At 38.2% G+C, this 24,106-nt stretch overlaps 1 protein-coding gene across 28 annotated transcripts in view; it reads right to left on the reverse strand.

The window, feature by feature from the left end:
- Positions 1-24,106, reverse strand: part of NUMB (NUMB endocytic adaptor protein) — a 189,783-nt gene that overhangs the window by 118,208 nt on the left and 47,469 nt on the right. For all 28 annotated transcript variants that reach the window (XM_082733429.1, XM_082733439.1, XM_082733418.1 and 25 more), the window contains exon 2: positions 23,862-23,993. The gene's annotated coding sequence lies outside the window, so the exon portion shown is untranslated. The remainder of the gene's footprint in view (positions 1-23,861; positions 23,994-24,106) is intronic.

The following is a 24,106-nucleotide window of genomic DNA, read 5'->3' on the forward strand; positions in this document are numbered from 1 at the left end:
ACATGAAAAAAAAAATCATTCACCATGATCAAGTGGGATTTATTCCTGAGATTCAAGAGTGCTTCAATATCTACAAATCAATCAACATGATACTTCACATCAACAAAAGAAAGGGTAAAAAAAAAAAAAAAAGATCATTTCAATAGATGCAGAAAAAGCATTTGACAAAGCACAACATCCATTCATGACAAAAACCCTCAATAAAGCAGGTTTAGAGGGAACACACCTCAGTATATAAGAGGCCATATATGCTAAAACCCAGATCTGGCATCATACTCTGTGGTGAAAAACTGAGAGCTTTTCCCTTAAGATCAGGAACAAGACAAGGATGTCCACTCTCACCACTTTTATTCAACATAGTACTGGAATTCCCAGCCATAACAATGAGCCAAGAAGAAATAAAAGGCATCCACATTGGTAAGGAAGAAGTAAAACTTTCACTCTTTGCAGATGACGTGATTCTATGTCTAGAAAACCATAAAGATTCCACCAAAAAACTACTAGAAGTGATAAACGAATTCGGTAAGATAATGGGATACAAAATCAATATACAGAAGTCCTCTGCATATCTATGCACTAATAATGAAGCAACAGAGAGAATAAGAAAACAGTCCCATTTAGAATCATACCAAAAATAATAAAATACCTAGGAGTAAGTTAACCAAGGAGGTGAAAGATCGGTACTCTGAAAACTTTTAATACACTGATGAAAGAAACTGAAGATGACACAATCCAATGGAAAGATAGTCCATGCTCATGCATTAGAAGAACAAATATTGTTAAAATGGCCATATTACCAGGGGTATCTGGCTGGCTAACTCAGTAGAGCATGCAATTCTTGATCTCAGGGTTCTGAGTTGGAGCTCCACTGTTGGGTGTAGAGATTACATAAAAATAAAATTTTAAAGAAAAATGGCCATACTACTCAAAGCAACCTACAGATTTGATGCAATCCCTATCAAAATACCAACAGAATTTTTCACAGAACTAGAACAAATAATCCTAAAGTTTGTATGGAACCACAAAAGACCCAGAACAGCCAAAGCAGTCTTGAAGAGGAAGAACAAAACTGGAGGAATCACAATTCTGGACTTCAAGTTGTATTAAAAAGCTGTGGTAATCAAAACAGTATGGTATTGGCACAAAAGAAGACACACAGATCAACACAACAGAACAGAAAACCCAGAAATGAATCCACAATTATATGATCAAATAATCTTTGACAAAGCAGGAACATGCAAAGGGAAGGACAGTCTCTTCAACAAATGGCAGTGGGAAAACTTGACAGCCACAGCAAAAGAATGAAACTTGACCACTTTTTCACACCATACACAAAAATAAACTCAAAATGGATTAAGGACCTAATGTGACACCTGAAACCATAAAAATCCTAGAAGAGAGCATAGGCAGCAATTTCTCTGAAATTGGATATAGCAACATTTTTTTATATGTCTCCTGAGCCAAGGGAAACAAAGGCAAACATAAACTATTGGGGTGTGCTTGGGTGCTTCAGTCAGTTAAGCACCTGCCTCCCACTCAGGTCATGATCCCAGGGTCCTGGAATGGAGCCCTGTGTCAGGCTCCCTGCTTAGCAGGGAGTCTGCTTCTCCCTCTGCCCTGCCCCCTGCTCATGCTCACTTTCTCTCTCTCAAATAAAGTCTTTTCAAAATGTTTTAAAAATTTGGGGGGACTACATCAAAATAAAAACTTCTACACAGCAAAAGAAATAATCAACAAAACTAAAAGACAACTTCCCAAATCAGAGAAGATATTTGGAAATGACATATCTGACGAAGGATTAGTATCCAAAATATATAAAGAATATACAACTCAACACCCAAAAAGCAAATAATCCAATTTCAAATTGTGCAGAAGTCATGAAGAGATATTTCTCCAAAGACACACAGATGGCCAACAAACACAGGAAAATGTTCTTAACATCACCCATCATCAGGTTATAATGCTAAGTGAGGTAAGTCAGTCAGAGAATAACAAATACCATATGATTTCACTCATATTTGGAATTTAAGAAACAACAGAAACCAACAAAGAAGAGACAGACAAACAACAAAACAGATTCTTAACTACAGAGAAACAAATGGATGGTTATCAGAAGGGAGGATGGGTAAAATACATGAAGGGGATTAAGAGTACTCTTACTGCGGGGGCACTTGGGTGGCTAAGTGGGTTAAGCCTCTGCCTTTGGTTTGGGTCATGATCTCAGGGTCCTAGGATCGAGCCCCACATTGGGCTCTCTGCTCAGCGGGGAGCCTGCATCCCTACCTCCTGCCTGCCTCTCTGCCTCCTTGTGATCTCTCTCTCTCTGTCTGTCAAATAAATAAATAAAATCTTAAAAAAAAAAAAAAGACTACTCTTACTGTGATAAGCACTAAGTAAGGTATAGACTGTTGAATCACTATGTTGTAAAACTGAAACAAATGTAACACTGTATCTTAACTATACTGGAATTTAAAAATATATATATATTTAAGTGTGAGAATATTACATTAGGATAAAATTCTCTGAGGAAAGGAGAATGAAAATACTAGTTTAATGAGAGGGGTGCCTGGGGGCTCAGCTGGTTAGGTGTCTGCCTTCCACTCAGGTCACGATCTCAAGGCCCAGGGATTGAGCCCTGCGTTGAGCTCTCTGCTCAGGAGGGAATCTGTTGCTCCCTTTTCCTCTGTGCTCTCTCTCTCAAATAAATAAATAAAATCTTTTTTTAAAAGAAGAGTTTAATAAGAAAGTGGGAAAAATTAAAATTTCTCTGTTAAAGAAAAAAATCCCTGGTGTACCAGGATGGCTCAGTGGGTTAAGCGTCTGCCTTTGGCCCAGGTCATGATCGCTGGGTCCTTGGATCAACCCCCACATCGGGCTCCCTGCTCAGTGGAGAGTCTGCTTCTCCTTCTCCCTCTCCCTGCTGCTCTGCCTACTTGTGCTCTCTATCACCCTGTCATATAAATTTAAAAAATCTTAAAAAAAAAAAAAAACCTTCAAAAATGAAGGCAAAATAAAAATGCTTTCAGACAAAAACAGAACATTCACTACCAGTAGATTCACACTAAAAGAAAGAAATTATCTATGAAGTAAGGAAATAACCTCAGACGGAAGCATGATAACATAGGAAAGAATCAAGAATACTCAAAAGAGTGGGGCGCCTGGGTGGCTCAGTGGGTTGGGGCCTCTGCCTTCGGCTCGGGTCGTGATCTCGGGGTCCTGGGATCGAGCCCCGCATCGGGCTCTCTGCTTAGTGGGGACCCTAATTCCTCCTCTCTCTCTGCCTGCCTCTCTGCCTACTTGTGATCTGTCTGTCAAATAAATAAATAAAATCTTTTAAAAAAAAAAGAATACTCAAAAGAGCAAATACGTGAGTAAAGTTAAACAATTTTGGATTTAAAACAATAAAATAAAAACAAACATTTGATCTTAGCCAAAAGGCTAAATGATAAAAGCAAAAACAAACAAGACAAAAATGATAAATATAATGAAAGTCAGTAATGCCCTTTTGTGTTATCCAAAATTAACAGCAGTAAACTTTTTGCAAAAATACCCACAATAATTCCTTCATTCCTTTTTGCACGCTCCTTTATAACATGACTTAACTACTCTTCCTATTGGGAGGTGGAATCTATTTCTTTCCCTCTAGAATGTGGATTTGGCCATATGACTTGCTTTGGCCAATGGGTGTCAACACAGCAGAAACTGGAAAAGTACTTGCATATTGGACTTTGTCCTCTCCTGTACTCTTAGAACTTTAAGCCAACGACTAAATGAATCTGCCTCTTAGGCCATATGGAGAACAAATTTCCCAACCCTACCCTGGACAAAAGCTTGCCAACACGTAAAATGAGGCTATCTGGCCCAGCCAGACCACCAACAGACCAGAGAGATCAATATAGCCCTAGCCAAACTAACAATCCAGAGTCACGAGCTATTAAATTATTTACTTAAGCCACTAAGCTTTTTGTGAAGGAAAAACTAGTTGAGTACAGAACTAACATATGCAAACGGATCAGTGGTTCTCAAATAAGGTAGATTTGGTTCCCTAGGGGACTTTTGGTAATATCTGGAAACATTTTTGATTGTTAAAACTGGGTGAATGTTACTGACGTCTAGTGACTAGAGGCCAAGGATGTTGCAAAACATCCTACAAGGCCTCCAAAACAAAAAATTATCTGGTCCAAAATGTCAACAGTGCCAAGGCTGGGAAACCCTGAAAGCATGACAGAATGCGGCAGCCTTTCGAACAATCCTATCCAACAGAATTTTTTTTCAATGTTGAAAATGTTCTGTATCTATGCTACCCAATATGGTATTACTAGCCACATTTGGCAAGTAAGCCCTTGAAATATGGCCAGTTTGAGAGAAGAATTAGTGTTTTTATTTTACTCCCTTTTCATTAATTTAAGTAGCCACATATGCTCGTGGTTTCTGTACTGGACGACACAGCTCTAAAATTTAGATGCTAGTGATACTGAGAGTAGTGAAAATTAGATTGAGTAACAATGGAAAAAATGAGTTTGATAAAGTTAAGGCCCATAGTCACTTGCTACAAATAAAGATTCCAAACATTCTTTTTTTGTTTCAGTATCTATAAAATCCCAAATGTATTACACTGATAAAACTGAAAAAAAAATTTTTTTTAAGATTATTTATTTATTTGAGAGACAGAGGGGGAAAAAATATGAGCAGCGGGGAGGAACAGAGGGAGAGGGAGCACAACATGGGGCTTGACCCCTGGGATCCTGACCTGAGCTGAAGGCAGACACTTAACCAACTGAGCCACCCAGGTGCCCTTAGTTTTTTGTTTTTAAAGTTTAAAGTGATTTAAGAAGAACTGCTGCATTTTAGAAGCTTCCAAATTGTACCAGATGAATAACTTTTAATCAAACAATTCCAGGTAATTAAATATTCACTTACTACATTACTTAACTTTCCTGCAGCAGTTCACTATCCTTTCTTATCCTCTTGTCTATTACCCCCACCCCATCCACCACAAGAGAAGAAAGAAGTTGATCCAATGCTGGTACAATTCCACAGATTTTTTTTTTTCAACTTGTTACCATTAAGTAGGTCAGTTTTCTGCTGTAGTGGATGTTTTGGCAATAGATTTTCTTACTACAATACCGTGGCTACTCTGCCTAGTAAGCGCATACCACAAAGGAAAAAAGATTCTGAATAACTCCTAAGGAAAGAACAGGCTAACTGACCTCTAGAAGAAAATCCCTGAGTCCTAACTGAATACCACCAAGAAATGCTGACAGAAAAGAAAATGAAACAGAAAGAAAAATTCCAATTCAAACTTTTTTCTATGTTAGGAAGTCTAAAGATTTTAAAGGCCCTCACAACCCACAAAGATTTTGTTGAGACTCTAATATGTACTCAACCCAATCCTAACCAGTGAGATTATAAATCAAAGAAAGGTAATAAAGGATACCCCATCTATCAGATGCTTTAAGAATTCTAATAGAAGCAACCTTACCATAAAAACTAAAATTCTGGAAAACCTCTCCCTTATAAGATATAATTTCCTTGTGAGGAAATATTTTTTAAGTCAGAAATGAGACTTTCAATGATTATATTACAGAAGAAGAAAATTTGGTAGAAGATTATTAGAACAAGTGATTTATACAGAATTTATCCTCCCTTCCTTCCTTTCCTCCCTCCCTCTTTCTTTCTTTTTTTTTTTTTTTTAATGTTTTATTTATTTATTTGACAGGCAGAGATCACAAGTAGGCAGAGAGGAAGGCTGGCAGAGAGAGAGGAGGAAGCAGGCTCCCCGCATGAGCAGAGAGCCCGATGAGGCGCTCGATCCCAGGACACCAAGATCATGACCTGAGCCGAAGGCAGAGGCTTCAACCCACTGAGCCACCCAGGCGCCTCTCTTTCTTTCTTTCTTCCTTTCTTCCTTTCTTCCTTTCTTCCTTCCTTCCTTCCTTCCTTCCTTCCTTCCTTCCTTCCTTCCTTCCTTTCTTTCTTTCTTTCTTTCTTTCTTTCTTTCTTTCTTTCTTTCTTTCTTTCTTTTCTCTCGTCCTCTCTTTCTTTTTAAGAATTTATTTATTCAGGGTGCCTGGGTGGCTCAGTTGCTTAAGCTCCTCCCTTTGGCTCAGGTCGTGATCTCGGGTTCCTGGGATTGAGTCCCACATCAGGCTCCCCCTGCTCTGTGGGGAGCCTGCTTCTCCCTCTCCCTCTGCCTGCTACTGCCCCTGCTTGTGCTCTCTGTCAAATAAACAAAATCTTTAAAAAACAATTTATTTGTTCACTTGTGAGGGAAGGTGCATGCATACACATGAGGGGTAAGGGCAAAGGGAGAGGAAGAAACAGACTCTGCTGAGCAGGAAGCCTGATGTGGGGCTCGATCCCAGGACCGTGCGATCATGACCCAAGCCGAAGGCAGATGCTTAATGACTGGGCCACTATATTAACAGAGACACACTGCTATGTGTATCACCTTAATTTATAGGCTTACATGCCAAAAATGACCAGAAATTAACTATGTTTTATCTATTTACCAAAAAAATGAAAACCAAATTATGAAAACCGGTAAAACATAACTCATGTTATAAAGGCATAACATGTGAAGGTATTTTAAAAACAAACAAAAAAGGCAAATGACAATTTTACATGTGACAAGAGGAGGAATATAGGGGCACTTGGGTGGCTCAGTGGGTTAAAGCCTCTGCCTTAGGCTCAGGTCACGATCCCAGGGTCCTGGGATCGAGCCCCGAGCCTTCTTCCTCCTCTCTCTCTCTGCCTGCCTCTCTGCCTACTTGTGATCTCTGCCAAATAAATAAAATCTTAAAAAAAAAAAAAAAAAAAAAAGAGGAGGAATATAAACCCATAATACAAATATTGGGTCCACCAATTCTATTTCTAGGAATTATACTAAGAGCATAATGTAAGTATACAGAAATGAATGTGAAAAAACATTCACCGTAGCACCATCTATAACAAGTAAAAATTTTAAGCTTAAATGCTTAAAAAAAAAATCTGGGGGAGTGGTTGAATAAATTATGGCACATCTCCCATGGCTTACAATGTAGCTTTGAAAATTATGAAGTTCTGAGACACCTGGGTGGCTCAGCAGGTTGAGTGTCTGCCTTCAGCTCAGGTCATGAACCTGAGACCAAGTTCTGAACTTGGGCTCCTTTCTCAGTGGGGAGCCTGCTTCTCCATCAGCCTGCAGCTCCCCCTGTTTGTGCTCTCTCTCTCTCACAAATAAATAAAATCTTTTTTTTTTTAAAGATTTTATTTATTTATTTGTCAGAGAGGGAGCGAGCAAGAGCGAGCACAGGCAGACAGAGTCAGAGGGAGAAGCAGTCTCCCTGCGGAGCAAGAAGCCCGATGTGGGACTCGATCCCAGGATGCCGGGACCATGACCTGAGCTGAAGGCAGCTGCTTAACCAACTGAGCCACCCAGGCGTCCCACAAATAAATAAAATCTTAAAAAAGAAAAAGAAAAGAAAATTCTTAAGGGCTAAAACAAGCCTCTCCTTTGAGAACACATTAGAAATTGGGATAAAGGGCAAATGTGGTTCGAAAAACCATTCTAAAGTTATCATTGCTTTGATTTGCTTTTAGAAGTAGTTTATTTTGAAATGTCATTAAACATGAAAGTAGAATGAGATTTTTGTGTTTATCAAAGGAATTTTTAAAAATGATATCTACTCAAACATCAAAAATCACACCCTTTTTTGAAGCCTTCCCCAAGCCAAGCCAAGCCAGTTAGAAGCTCCCTCCACTGCTTCCCAAATTACTCTTTCAGTATCTTTGTTACTGGAGCCATTATTACCCTGTACTGGCTGTCTTCTTTATGGAGGACAAAGACTAGGTCTTAACCAGTTTTGTACTCCTGATACTTGTAACAGATCCCTTCACAAAGCAGACCCTCTATAAAATGCCTTGAGTATCTACATTCAAACTTTACTTTTCCAGTTATTTGATAGACAACCTTAGTCCACCTTAGACAAACCTCTGTCAGCCTCAGTTTTCTTTTTAGCAACAATGGGAACCACGACCTATTTTACAGCATTCTGTGAAGGATTAAAGGCCTGTGTATAAAACATATTTGACCTGACTGGTATATATATGGCATGCAAATAATGCTACTTTGTATCATTAAATGTATGATTTAATGTATCATTAAAAAAAATCAGAGGGGTATTTGGGTGGCTCAGTCAGTTAAGTGTCTGACTTTAGCTCAGGTCATAATCTTAGGGTCCTGGGATCGAGCCCCACAGAACTCCCTCTCAGCACAGAGTCTGCTTCTCCCTCTCCCTCTGCCCCTCCCCCCACTCGTGCTCACATGCACTCTCTCAAATAAATGTAATCTTAAAAAAAAATTTAGAGAAACTCATCTACTTAAAGAGAACATTTCAGATGAATGAACGGTACAGACCATAATCTTGCAGAAATTTAAATTTTAAAAAATTGTTTCCAGGGGCATTGTTAGGGAAGGTAATAAAACCAGTAATTATTCCAAAGGTAAAGGGTATTCTTCTCTATTTCAGACAGCTGTGAGTTCTGGTAACATAGATCAGTGCTTCTCAAACTTCAGCATACATCAGACTCACCAGGAAGGCTTGTTAAAGCACAGAATGCTGGTTCCAGACTCAGTATGTCTGGGAAGAGGCCCCAGAATTTACAGTGCTAATATCTCCCAGATGGTGCTGATGATACTGGGCCAGGGACCACAATTTGAGGATCATTTATACAGGTAATTCAGCAATCAAGTCCAAAGTCTTTCCCCGGAATTTTTTCTGACACTATGAGGAAGATTACCTCTCTTCTGCTATGACTGCAGTTATAAAACCAACATAAACTAGAGCTGCTTCCAGCCTTCTTCCTTGACTACATAAAGAAAACTACCTGTCTCAGAAAGAAAAGAGGTAAAGAGGGTCTTGAAGGGGTGGGGGTGGGAGGTTGGGGGATCCAGGTGGTGGGAACTGGAGAGGGCACGGATTGCATGGAGCACTGGGTGTGGTGCAAAAATAATGAATACTGTTACGCTGAAAAAATAAAAAATTAAAAAAAAAAGGTTTAGCTATATCCAAAAAAAATATTAAAAAAGAACATAATGGAAAGAAGTCTACCTCAGGCTTTCTCTCTCACCATTTTATTTTTTTACTTCTTATGGTAAATTCAGTCATGTTAAGTTAATTTCATGTTAAAAAACAAACTGATTGGGACACCTAAGTGGCTCAGTTGGTTGGACAACTGCCTTTGGCTCAAGTCATGATCCTGGAATCCCAGGATCGAGTCCTGCATCGGGCTCCCAGCTCCCATGGGGAGTCTGCTTCTCCCTCTGACCTTCTCCTCGCTCATGCTCGCTCTGTCTCTCTCTCAAATAAATAAATAAATAAATAAATAAAATAAAATAAAAGAAACACAAACTGATTTGAGCCATAATCCATTACTTTTTCATAACTTTCAATTCTGAAAATAACAGAGAAATAAAAAGAATATGTAGTGTCAAAAAAAAAAAAAAAAGAGGTAAAGAAAAATAGAGCTGAGAAATAAGGAATAAAAGTGAGAGCCCCTGACAGTCATTTGAGCCCCTAAATCTCTATGAAATCAGACTTGACTTTGAATTACTCAATTACTTGGGCCAATAACACTTTTCCCCTTTAAAGTGGGTTTCTGTCCCCTCCAACTATTAGAGCCCTAACTAAAACTGTGGGGAGGAGAAGAGATGGAAGAGATGAAGGCACAAAGTTCTAATACTAATAATACACAGTTGACTATGATACTACTTTAAAGTGAAATAGCAAATTTTCATATGAGTTTATACTCTGGCTTTAAACAAATTGTTTGTTTGTTGAGATTTATTTATTTATTTGAGAGAGAGAATCCTAAGGCGATTCCATGCAGAGTGCAGAGCCTGATGTGAAGCTCGATCCCAGGACCCAAAGATCATGACCTGAACGGTTATCAAGAGTCAGACGTTACACCAACTGAGCTACACCCAAGTGCCCCTAACCTTATAGTGTGAAAGAAGCTACCACATGATAGGGTTCTTGGAAACTCATGTCCTCACTATAATTGGTGACCAAAACCCTTTGCGTAGGTTTACACTTAAATTTCAATGGGTACAGGAGGAAATGAGACAGTTGTGCCTAAATCAGTACCTAACTTCATTTAACTTTATTAGCTATAATTTACAGTGAGTAAGGTAAAGGTAACTCTAGCCATACAGTGTCATAATTTATTTTGCCTGTATCAACTATTAAAATGTGTGATCTATTTCTCCATTCACTTATTAAGTCTCTAGTACATAAAGATACCATGATAAATATGTCCAGCAGGTAGAAAGAAGTTCACAAGGCAAACAACCAGACTTAGGAGCCATCCATCTACACTGGGATGACAATTAAAGCCAAGAAACTGGAGAGTCTGCCAAGGAGCTGTTCTGCAAAGATCCTCAACTTGGTTCACAGATGAGTTTTGGCAGGGTGGGGTAGGGGAGGGGGGTAACCTACAAAGTCCCCAACATTCAGTCAAGTTTAACGGACAGGTGCATTTTTCTGATAAGAGGGGTCATGGTTTATACCAAATTCTGAAAGGAGGACAAGACCCAAAAAAGGAAATACCAAGGAGAGAGCTACAAAGCTTACATTCAAGCAGCTGGGTGGCTCAGTTGTTGCGTGTCAGACTCTTGATTTTGCCTCAGGTCATGATCTCAGGACGAGATCATTCAGCAGGGAGTCAGCTTGAAATTCTTTCCCTCTGCCCCACCCCCTGCTTGCACACACTCTCAAATAAATAAATCAATCTTAAAAAAAAAAAAAAGGAATATTTACTATTAAGAGAAATCAAAAAGCATCTATCAATTACTAAGTACCTATGAGAGAATTATGCTGTGCACATTACATATCATGTTGCATTTAATTCTGATAATAATCCTGTGAGAGAGGTATCAGTAGCTCAATTTTACAGGTAAGAAAGCTGCGGCACAAAGAAATCAGATGACTTGACCAAGGCTAAGTCGCTCTCCAAACTACCACACTGGACTGGAAGGTAAGACGAAACAACAGAACGGGGGGGGGGGGGTGCGATCATTTCAACTCCAATGTTCATCTTTCCTTCGGAGCAGAATCTCTGAGAACTAACTGTTCAGGTCAAGAACATAAACTTTGGAGTCATCACTTCAAACAAAATTAGTTAACTTACTTAAATTAAGACATTAAATTGCTAAATAATCAAATCATTTCTGAGGTTGTATAATCTGGAATCTTGGCAATTTGGCAGACCCTATTAATGCCATCACAAAATTAAGTTTGGACTCCAAAGCATTCATTCTAGGGAAAAAAGAAGTCCCTTAAGGATGAAGGTTGGGATAAGCACCAGTGTTAGTGTTTGTAACCGTTCTTCAATAAAAAGTTCAAAATGAAAAAATTGGAGCACCAATTAACAGGGCCAATGAAAATATGGCAAAGCTGCTTAAATTAGCCTTCTTTTCACCAATACTTATGAATTCTGGCTCCTAGTCTAACAAAAATCTTTAAGATATTTACCACTTATTGTCTGTATAAAGCAAGAAGAGTCAAAAGCTGTTACTGGGATCTTTTGCCCCTTCTAACAACTTAGCAACTTTCACAGCAAGGAGTTCTTAATATATTTTCAAGTGGTGTTTCAAAACCATGTAACATGCCGAAGGTAAGAAGCATGGGTTAATCATTCACAGGGAGAGTACAGGTAGAGCCACACAAGATGCTTAGATGTCTTCTACAAGCAAGGCACAGTGGTTTTGGGGTGTTTGTTTGTTTGCTATTATTTGTTTTTTTAATGTCTCAACTATCCTCTTCTTAAAAGTAGAAATAGCATTAAAATACTTTACTGTTGGGGCGCCTGGGTGGCTCAGTGGTTTGGGCTGCTGCCTTCGGCTCGGGTCATGATCTCAGGGTCCTGGGATCGAGTCCCAAATCGGGCTCTCTGCTCAGCAGGGAGCCTGCTTCCCTCTCTCTCTCTCTCTCTCTCTGCCTGCCTCTCGGCCTACTTGTGATCTCTGTCAAATAAATAAATAAAATAAAATAAAAAATAAATAAATAAAATACTTTACTGTTGAAGATAATGCTGGTGAAATTAGTTCTAGCACAGATAAATGGATACAGATACAGCTAGAAAAGAAGCTAGAGGGCGCCTGGGTGGCTCAGTGGGTTAAGCCGCTGCCTTCGGCTCAGGTCATGATCTCAGGATCCTGGGATCGAGTCCCGAATCGGGCTCTCTGCTCAGCAGGGAGCCTGCTTCCTCCTCTCTCTCTCTGCCTACTTGTAATCTCTCTCTGTCAAATAAATAAATAAAATCTTTAAAAAAAAAAAAGAAAGAAAAGAAGCTAGAAAAGAATCTCTACATGGAACTAGAACCTAAAATGAAATTGATGTAGACTTCATGTGGGAATAGAAACTAGTACAGCCTTTTCTGAATACAACTTGGCAATATCCACCTAAACACATTTAAATGAACATATGTCTAGGAATTCATCACATAGAAATAATCAGACCAATCTGATCATTTATGGTATATCTATACCACTGGTTCTCAAGCTTTAGCATACATCAGAATCATCCACAGAGCTTGTAGGACCATAGACTACTGGGCCCCAACAGAAGAGCTCCTCATTCTGCAGGTCTGGATAGAGGCCAAGAATTTGCATTTCTAAAGTTTTCCAGGTAACACTGACACTGCTCCTCCAAGGACCACACTAAGAACCACTGATCTATAAAACAGACTTCTAAGAAGCCATTAAAAATGAAGTAGATCTCTTCTTATTGATATAATGTATAAATGCAACAGTGTGCCAAAAAACTGGCTCTGGACAGAATTAGGCAGAGAGAAGGAAGCCCTGGTTTACACCATTTACCAATTTCCATGGTGTAACTACCCCCACCATTGCTAACATCAAGTTACCAATGATTTGGGCTTGCACAATTCTTTAATTACTGGTTCTGGTGAGCTGGTGCACACCACCTAGAAAAAACGTCTAAAAAGATTAAGATATAATTGTAATAGCAGTTATCTTTGAGTAGGATTACAGGAATTTTATTTTCTTTATGGTTTTCTATGTTTTCTCAACTGTTTTACAACAAACATTTTTACTTTTATAATACAAAGCTAGTAACATTTTAAAAATTAAAAGGAAGTTATCAATTTAGATGAGTTCTTTATAGCTGAAATTTAGCAACCAACCCCTCTATCAGACGAGACAATGATATTTAAATACAGGTCTACTCACTGTTTCACTATTCTTTGTTAACTAGGCCTTGACAAAGGAAGAAAAGATAGAATAAAGGCTAACTGGGAAGTCTTTAAACTCTAGCCTTGGAACATGGAGGGCTAGACGTTGTCTTTATAAAATGAAGCGTTAACAGCCGCCCTAGAATCCAAGCGGAAAATAAGTGGAGACAGCCTGCAACTTGCTCTTACAAATCTAGTTTCACAAAGGGAGCAAGAGCATAATCCCTCTAGCCTTGCCTCATCAAAATGTCGGCTTACGCTTGATTAACAGTTCACCAAAGCACCGTTAATGAGAAAAAAAAATAGCATATATGTCCCGCAATATAAGATTAAATAACTTAAGGACATAAAATTAAATTATATGCACCCACTACATGGTAATGTAGATATATTTCCAATAACACAGGAAAATGGTCATAAATCATTGTGAAATGAAAAATGTACATTACAAAAATCAGCATACACAGGCATGTGATCCTATTAACAAATATATATATTTGTGTGTATATGAATTTGTAGATGTATGAATTTTAACAGCCAGAAAGATACAGCCAATATTAATAGCCATTATCACTACATTAAAATATTAGAGATGATCTTAATATTTTTAAAATCTACAACAGAACACAAAATAACAAGAAAAAAAGTAGAGACAATTTTTTAAAATATCTACAATATGCATTATTTGGGTAATATTTTCAGTCAATATGCAGGGAAAACCCAAATGGTATCAATGAATAGATGCCAAGGGGCACCTGGGTGGCTCAGTGGGTTAAAGCCTCTGTCTTCAGCTCAGGTCATGGTCTCAGGGTCCCTGGATCAAGCCCCACATCAGGCTCTCTGCTCAGCGGGGAGCCTGCTTCCTCTTCTCTCCCTGCCTGCCTCTATGACTACTTGTAATCTCTATCAAATAAATAAATAAAATATTTTTTAAAATAAATAAATAAATAGATGCCAAATCTCACTCTCAAATCACAAAAATGTAAACTAAAACAAAACACTACTCGGGGTGCCTCAGTGGATGGCTCAGTTAGTTAAGCATCTGACTCTTGATTTTGACTCAGGCTGTGATCTCAGGATCTTGGGATCAAGCCCTGCGCCAAGCTCCATGCTCAGTGTGAAGTTTGCTTGGAATTCTCTCTCCCCCTCTCCCTCAGTCTCTCCTCTCCCAACTCATGCTCTCTCCCTCCCTCTCTCTTTCTCTAAAATAAAGAAAGGGAAAGAAAAGAAAAACAAAACACTACATTATACCAATTAGATTGACAAGGCTAAAAAGATGGGTAAAACCGAATGCTGGTGAGGATTTAAGGAAATAGAAACCCTAAAATACTACTGGTAGGAGCATAAAATGGGCAACCACTCTGAAAAACAATCTGGAATATTAAGTAAAATTAAGTATGTATATAGACCAGTAATTCCTTTCCTCAGTATATACCACAGGGAAACCACTGCATAATTCAATAGGGAATATGTATAAGAAAATACATAACAGTACTATTTGTGTTAGCAGTTTCCAAGCCACACCTAAAGATTCATTAAAGAAACATGTAAATAAAATGTAAAAATCCACATAGAATGGGTTATTATACAACAGTCAGTAGTTACACACTAGATTTTAAACATGTTTGAATCTTGGGGTACATGCATGGCTCAAGTTATTTAAGTGTCCGACTTTTGATCTCAGCCCAGGTCTTGAGCTCAGGGTTGTGAGTTCAAGCCCTGCACTGGGTTCCACACTGGCTACTAACTAACTAACTAAATAACTAACTAAATAAATAAATAAGCAAGTTTAAATCTTAAGATCGTGTTGAGCAAAAAAGAATAAGCAAGATTCACAACACAATACCATTATGCCAAAGTCCTAAAATTCAAGTCCAATTTTGTATTACGTAACCAAAAGCTCACCTTCGCAACTAAATTTAAAGTTTTTTGTTGTGGTACCTGGTTGGCTCAGTCAGTGGAGCAGGCGACTCTTGATCTCAGGGTTATAAATTCAAGCTCTACATTAGGTGTACAGATAACTTAAAAATAAACATTTTATTAAAAAAAAAAGTTGTTTTTCACAGTAACACTATCTGGTTTCTGCAGCTGATTTTTTGGAACAGATGAAAAATTTTCACTACTAATCAACAGTAATCCTTTAATTACAAATAAAGTAAACCTCAAATAAATTTCTAAAGTAAATTCAATGACTGATTCCCTACCTATTATATGGATCCCAAATTACAGAAATAATAACTAAAAACAGCAGGTACAGATGCTTTTTACTGAGAGCTTACATGGTGCCACACTGTACATATATAATCTTTAATCCTTCGAACAATCCTAAGAGATAAACACTGCATGTTAATAAACTATCTCAGAGAGATTACATGATGTGCCCAAGACCATACACTTACTTTGTAGTGACACTAGGAATCAAGTCTGTTAACTATGAAGTCCATGTTCTTCTACTCTAGCACATCTACTCACCAAACAATTATAACATCTCCTTGTCACCCCACCAAAACAGCAGGCACTATATTAAGTACTTTACATAAATTATCTCCTTCCCACTTCACAAGTACCCTAAAAGTCAGGTATTATTAACGCCATTTCACATATGAGAAAACAGATGCTTACATATTCAAAAACCTGCCCAAGGTCCCAAAATTCAAGATGAAGCTTATCCTGCATAACCAAAAAGCTCACCTTCACAACTAAATTTAAAATTCCTTTTGTTACTATGTAACTGTAAAGCACCTATGTGGGGAATACAATACTGATGTCAAAAGAACTTCTGAAGTAAAATGAATGCAATCATCTAATTGTGACAGATGCTGTTAACTGGCTGCCCAAAAAGCCATTCGTAAATCCTTCCTTCCTCCTTGTACCTCACGATAGAGGCCAAAAGGCTACTTACAGTTAGAAGTAAGCATAAGGGGCGCCTGGGTGGCTGAGTGGGTTAAGCCGCTGCCTTCGGCTCAGGTCATGATCTCTGAGTCCTGGGATCGAGTCCTGCATCGGGCTCTCTGCTCAGCGGAGAGCCTGCTTCCCTCTCTCTCTCTCTGCCTGCTTCTCTATCTACTTGTGATTTCTCTCTGTCAAATAAATAAATAAAATCTTTAAAAAAAAAAAAGAAGAAGAAGTAAGCATAGGACCCAATTTTGGTCCAGGAGACACTAAAAGTAACTTTCTAGAAGCAGTTATAGGAAAGCTTTTGCTTGGTCTGGACCTTTTGCCTTTCTCCTTAAATGCGGGTAGAAGGCTAGAGTTGTAGCTATCTTAGGACCAAGCAAATCACAAAGATACGGGCCCCAATATTGTTGAGCCACTGAAGCAACATGAGCAACTGCCTCATTCCAGACTTATGTAAGAAAAACAGACCTTTCTTTGTTTAAGCCTCGTAGCCAGGTTTTCAATTACTTTCCAGTTGGATACAATCCTTACACATCACCATTATCAAAAACTACCGCAACTATAACTGTACTTTCCTAATAACTAAAACCAAAGTTACATGCTAGTCCTAAATCAGTGCAACAAAATTCACCTTTTTTCATACTTCACTTAGGGGTGAAGTATGCTGATGCCTGCAATGTGCTTTCAAGTGGTTCACAGACAAAAGAATATGCACATATTAGAATGAATACATATATATATATATATATATGTATGTATATACATATATATGTGTATATATGTATATGTATATATGTATATGTATATATATGTGTATATATGTGTATATATATATATGAAAGCCAAGTATGGTAAAACATTTAAGTTACTAAATTATCACTCAGATATACAGATGTTCAATGTACTATTCCTTCAACACTTTTTTTTTTAAGATTTTATTTATTTATTTGATGGAAAGAGATCACAAGCTGGCAGAGAGGCAGGCAGAGAGACAGCAGGAAGCAGGCTCCCCACTAAATGGAAAGCCTGATGCAGGGCTCAATCCCAGGACTCCATGATCATGACCTGAGCCGAAGGCAGAGGCCTAACCCACTGAACCATCCAGGCACCCCTTCCTTCAACATTCTTGTATATCTGAAATGTTTATAACAAAAATTGGTGTTAATGTTAGTTTCCTTGCTGGAGTATTATGCTATAATTAATTATGTAGAACATAACCACTGGGGGAAACTGGGTAAAAGTCACACTAGACCTCTCTATCTTCTTTTTCAACTTCCTACGAATCTAAAAGTATAGAAAAATAAAATGTTAAAACAAAAGTTTTGGGAAGACTTCCCATTTGGTAATAAAGTAAACAAACACCTCCATTTATCTCTCAATGAACTAAACTATAAAACGTGGATGGAATGCATGAACAACTATTTGAAGACCCTGAAAAGTAAATATTACAGACAGATCCAGGAAGAGCACCAGAATTCAAAGTACCACGGAACTAGCTATGAGTTTACCATTTTTTCCCTCTAGTACTTCCCAGCCTAGACATAACATAATCCAAAACTTCTAAGTGACCACTATGAGATCCAGGTGAAAAGAAAGACAGAAGTCCTCTAGCCCTGGCTCAAAGCTAGGAAAAAGAGCTTCTAAAGCTCAGAAAAAGATGGGGCGCCTAGGTGGCTCAGTCAGTTAAGTGTCTGCCTCTGGCTCTGGAAATGATCCCAAGGTCCAGAGACGGAGCCCACATCAGGATCCCTGCTGAGCAAGAAGCCTGCTTCTCCCTCTCTCCCTCTGCCTGCTGCTCTCCCTGCTTGTGTGTGCTCTCTCTGACTCTAGCTCTCTCTCTGTCAAAGGCTTTAATAAAAATAAATAAATAAAGCTCAGAAAAAGAGGAGTGAATCCCTTGAGAATTTTCTCTCTTCTCCCCATCCTCTCATGTTCCAGTTCTCCAAGGTCTTCTGTGGTGGGTACAGCAGCAGCAGCAGCAGCAAGAGCATCTGAAAACCGAAAGCCTCCAGGGGTGAAAATTCCAAGGGGAAACCTTGCCTTCAAGTGGGCAGACAAAACTTTTTTTTTTTCCTTTTCTCTATGTCCTCAGGAAATGACTCCATAAAGTTTTTTATGAGCTCTTGAGCTGACCCTCAACCTGTATAGGTATGGACCTAAAATAATTAACAAAAAAATTGAAAACTGAGATAATGGGTAGCCCTCCATCCAGAAGGCCCCACCCACAAGGCTACTATACTACCCTTTCACTCATACAAGTACTGATGAATAAGACCCCTTCTTTGTCCTCAAGGAGTAGCAGTCTAGGAAAGGAAGCAGACACACTAATAACTGCAATTTAGTTTGAGAGCTGCTACAATAAAGATACATACCACATAACACAGTTAGTGCACAAAATAAAGCAATTAAATTGACTTGGATAAGCCAGGGAGCACTTCAGAGAAGTGCTTTAGCTGGAGTTCAAATGATATATCATAGTACCTCTAAAAAGGCAAGGTGGGCAGGGAACAGCATTCTAGGCAATGCAAAGAGTTGGCCAAAACTCAAAGGCAGAACATTATGTATTAAAGGAAATACAAGGAATTTGGTGAGAATAATCTAAAATGCAGCACTGAGCTACAAGACTGAAATGTAGCCAGAAAACAGATAGGAATGATGGATAAGGTACAGCTCCTCAAACATCACATTAAGAAATTCACCTTTTTTCAATAATTTTCAGTAATTAATCATAAATGGTACAATAAGACCTGTGACTGAGGATAATTCTAGTTGTTTTCTGTTTTCTGACTATTCTGGATTAGAACAGTAACCTCCAAACTTTTTTGATCCTGTACCTGTTACTAAAATATTTGAATATATCCCTCAATATATGTATATATTATATTTAGATGTATTATATTAAACATATATATATATTAAATATACAAAGGAGAAAATGTTTAAATGATGAGTGGCATAATCTGTTAAGCATCTAATTCTTGGCTTCAGCTCAGGTCACAATCTCAGGGTTGTAAGATTGAGCCCTCGCACAGAGCTCCACACTCCACACAGTCTGCTTGAGATTCTCTCTCCCTCCCCCTTTACCCCTCCAGTTCATACTCTCTCTCTAAAATAAATAAATAAAATTATTTTAAAATGATGAGATGATAAATATAAAAGCCAATCCAAATACCCATCAATGAATTAATTTTTAAAATTGGTATTGAGGGGTGCTTGGCTGGCTCAGGCAGTAGAGCAGGTGACTGTTGATCTCAGGGTTGTAAGTTCAAGCCCCACACTGAGTATAGAGGTGACCTAAAAATAAAATCTTTTAAAAAGACATAAATAAAATTAGGTAAAACTAAACAATAGAATACTCAATAATAAAAAGGAACACTGCTGGAGTGTCTATGAGGCTCAATTGGTTAGGTATCTGACTCCTGATTTCAGCTCAGGTCATGATCTCAGGCTTCATGCTGGGTGTGGAACCTGCTTAAGATTCTCTCTCTCCCTCTCCTTCTGCCCCCCTCTTTCCTTCTCTCTACCAAAAAAAAAAAAAAAAAAAGAAGAAGAAGAAGGAAATTCTGGCATGTACTATATCAAATGTCCTCGAGGACATCACACTCAGTGAAATAAGCCAGTCACCATGAGAGACTATGGACTCTGAAAAACAATCTGAGGGGTCTGAAGTGGTGGGGGGGTGGGAGGTTGGGGTACCAGGTGGTGGATACTATAGAGGGCACGGATTGCATGGAGCAATGGGTGTAGTGCAAAAATAATAAATACTGTTATGCTGAAAATAAATAAAAAATAAATTAAAAAAAAAAAAAGAAGCCAGTCACAAAAAGACAATTCTGTATGATTCCATTTATAATGTGGTATCTACAGTAGTCAAATTCATAGACAGAAACAGAATCCTGGTTACCAGGGGTTAGAGGGAGGGGAGAATAAAGAAGGTGTTATTTAATACGTATAGAGTTTCAGTTCTACAAGATGAAAAGTTCTGGAGATTGGCTGTTTAACAATGTGAATATACTTATTAATGTTACTGAACTATACACTAAAAAACAGTTAATATGGTAAATTTTATGCTATGCCAATCACTTCCTTACCATAAATTTTAAACACTTTTGTTAAACGTTTCAAACATAAAAGGTGTTATATTTTTGGGGCGCCTGGGTGGCTCAGTGGGTTAAGCCTCTGCCTTCGGCTCAGGTCATGATCCCAGGGTGCTGGGATCGAGCCCCACATCGGGCTCTCTGCTCAGCGGGGAGCCTGCTCCCTCCTCTCTCTCTGCCTGCCTCTCTGTCTACTTGTGATCCCTCTCTCTGTCCAATAAATAAATAAAAAAAAAAGAAAAAAGAAAAAAGAAAAAAAAGGTGTTATATTTTTTAATAATGGGGGTGGGAAGTTCAAGAGAATAAAATCACACAGCTTCTCTTTTGCCAAAAATCTGTACAAGCATGAACTGAATGCCATTTTTCCAACAGAAAGTCATCATAATTTTAGAAATCAGAATAAGTAGGATAACCACTAATCCCAAAGAAATATAATTTCTGGGGCACCTGGGTGGCTCAGTCATTAAGCATCTGCCTTTGGCTCAGGTCAGGATTCCAGAGTCCTGGGATCAAGTCCTACATGGGGCTCCTTGCTCAGCAGGAAAACTGCTTCTCTCTCTCCCACTCCCCGGCTTATGTTCCCTCTCTCACTGTGTCTCTCTCTGTAAAATAAATATGATCTTTAAAAAAAGAAGAAAATTTTAATTTCTGCCTTTCACAATTATTCAAAAATCTTTTTTGTATTTTAAAAGAATATTTACATAATCATTCATCTTTCTAAATATTTTATTTGAGAAAGAGCAAGCTGGTGGGGAGGCAGAGGGAGAGGGAGAAGCTGACTTCCGGCTGAGCAGGAAGCCCTTTGTGTGGCTCCACCCCAGGACCCTGAGATCATGACCAGAGTCAAGGCAGGCGCCCAACTGACTGAGCCATCCAGGTGTTCCAATATTCATTCATCTTCAGAAGAGAACTTCATCATTCACCTCCTTCCATGAATTGAACAGAGTGCCACAGAGTAAACACCAGCATATTTGCAATTTCCATAGGGTATTCTAGAAGTTTTTAATATTGTTTGTTTTAGCTTCAGACAGAAAGCAGTATTTCACTCACTCAAGGGATTTTTATCCCCTCAGGCACAGGCCTGCAGAATGGAGGAAAGATAAACCTGGAAAAGATGTTATCAGAAATTTACCTACTCAGACTTCTTAAAAGCAAAAGTGGGCTTTAAAAATGCTTAAAACTAAAAAAGAAGGCAAGTTAATCCTTGCAGGCTATATATATATACATTTTTTATAGATATGCACATATTTGTTGTTGTTATTTAAGACACAATATTTTATACTACTCATTATTCCCAATTTATGTCTACTAGAAAACATGTTTTTAAATATGAAAAAAAAATTAAAACAGCTTTCCCAATTATCATACCTTTGAACCAAAATATATTGTTTCACAAACTCAGTCAATTCGGATTATTCACAGTTAAGAGCAAACTCTGAGATTACCTCTAATGTCACAAGAACCAGTTCAGTCATTTTCTACCGTAAGATATCGGTGACTAGTTGGGAAATAGAACTGAATCATCTCTGCCATATTAGGCTCAAATCTAGACAGCAAGAAAATCTTTCTGGACCTAAAAGATAATGAGTGTGTATGTGTGTGTGTACACACATATATACTGGTATATATGAATTATATAGCTTATTTCCCACATAAAGTAAATGGATCAATATCTCTATGTAATACTTAGAGGATTACCTAAAAATATTATCCTATTACATTCAGAAATTAAATACTAGCTATATTCAAAACTGCCAAAGGCAATTCATGCAACTGGTGAGTAAATGTGATCAATAATACAACCAAATAGGGGCATCTGGGTGGCTCAGTCAGTTAAGCAACTGACTCTTGATTTCAACTCAAGTCATGATCTAAGGGTCTTGAGATTGAGATCTAAGTGGGGCTCCCTGCTCAGCAGGAGTCGGCCTGAGATTCTCTCCCTCTCCCTCTGCTCCTTCCCCACTAGTGCTCTCTCTCTCTCAAATAAGTAAGTCTTTATAAAAAATAATAATACAATCAAACATTCTACAACTTGGCAAATTTTCTTGTTCCACAGAAATTTTAAGCTATTTACCAGAAATTTAGCAGATAAAATTGTACAATCCTAAAAAAGATTATGTAGTATTCCTTAAAAGAAGTAGATAGGCAAAACAAACTTGATGCATAGAGTAACACTGACACCAAGTTTCTCAAATCTATCATACTAGAAAGCAGTTTCCCAAATAATTCTCCAATTGTTAAAATTAAAAAAAAAAAAAACAAGTAGCCATTAAACTAAAATAAAAGCATTTTTTCAAAAACAAAAAATCCAAACTACAAATCTTATTTTTCACCTTGTTTATAAATTTTTGTCTCCATTTTTCAGTTTGCTGCTTCATTGATACTAAAGAAAGTTCAAAATCTATTTCTCCTCTTCCTGTTTAGGCATCTTATTTTCACCATCATACTCTACTTAGGAAAAGCACACAAAATTCTACTGAACTTATACACCATTATTTTCTGTCAACGGTCCTCTTTTTACATATTATGCACATTATTTATACTCTTATCTTAAAAGTAATACAAACTGTGGCACATCATATTTGCCAAAGATGGCTACAATGGCAGATTCCATCCCATATGCCCTTCTTCTAATCAGATGCTGATACGATACTCCTTGAAGTATGGTCTGTATCTACCCCCTTCTTTGAACCTAGGTGGACCTTTAGAAAAAAAGCAGAAAAAAGAACAGAAAAAAGCAGAGTACTACTATGTGACTTCCAAAACAAAGTCAAATATGCCATGCAACTTCATCTTGCTCTCCTGGGATGCTCTTTCATGAAACCTAGCTACCACGCTGTGAGGAAGCCAAGCAACCAAAAGAAGAGGTCATATGTAGGTGTTGTGGCTAACAGCCCAGGCTTAGGCTCCTACCAAAAGCTAGCATTAAGGCGCACCTGGGTAGCTCAGAGGGTTAAGCCTCTGCCTTTGGCTCAGGTCATGATCCCAGGGTCCTGGGATCCAGCCCCGCATCTCTCTGCTCAGCAGGGAGCCTGCTTCCCTTCCTCTCTCTCTGCCTGCCTCTCTGCCTACTTGTGATCTCAGTCTGTCAAATAAATAAATAAAATCTTTAAAAAAAAAAAAAAAAAGCTAGCATTAACCACCAGACATATGTATGAGTGTGCCAAGCCTTCAAACAATTCCAGTGCCCCACCATCAAGCTGCCCCCACCCTTCCAGCTACTTCATCTTAGGCCACATATTAATAGAGACAAGCTGTTCCCACTGAGCAGATCTTGTCCAAATTACAAGTACCTGAGCAAAATAAATGACTGGTATGTTTTAAACTACTAGTTAGGGGTGGTTTATTATGTAACAATAGGTAACTAACACAAGCTCATAAATATAATTTGAAAAATACACAAAAAGAGAAAGAAGAAAAATTTTAATTACCCTGTTTCACCACTGTTAACATTCTGACACATATTTTACCATCAAGAAAATATTTTGCTGCACTCAATTAATACTCCAAATGCTTTGTTTTTACCAGGATAAAGGACTAAATTTTTAAAGTCAGTCAACTGTTTTCATCTAACAAGAAACAGGAAAAACATTAGCATTCATTCTACTTAACTTTACTGTCTCTTTCACATACCTGTCCTTAGTGAGGTGTCTGAGGATGGCTTGTACACCAATATTCCAATCTATGGATGTGAATCAAGATTGCAGGTTGGAACAGGAGCCACACTGGACCTCCTCCCTGGAAGAAGTTGCTGAAGCTCCAAATCTGAAAATTTTAAGGAAAGAAATGCTAAATATAAAACATTTCCTTTTTTTTTTTTTTTTTAAGATTTTATTTCGGAGAGACAGTGTGTGTGCGTGAGAGAGCAAGAGCAGGGG

Source organism: Mustela nivalis (genome assembly GCF_964662115.1).
Source record: "Mustela nivalis genome assembly, chromosome: 6".
Classification (NCBI taxonomy): Eukaryota; Metazoa; Chordata; class Mammalia; order Carnivora; family Mustelidae; genus Mustela; species Mustela nivalis.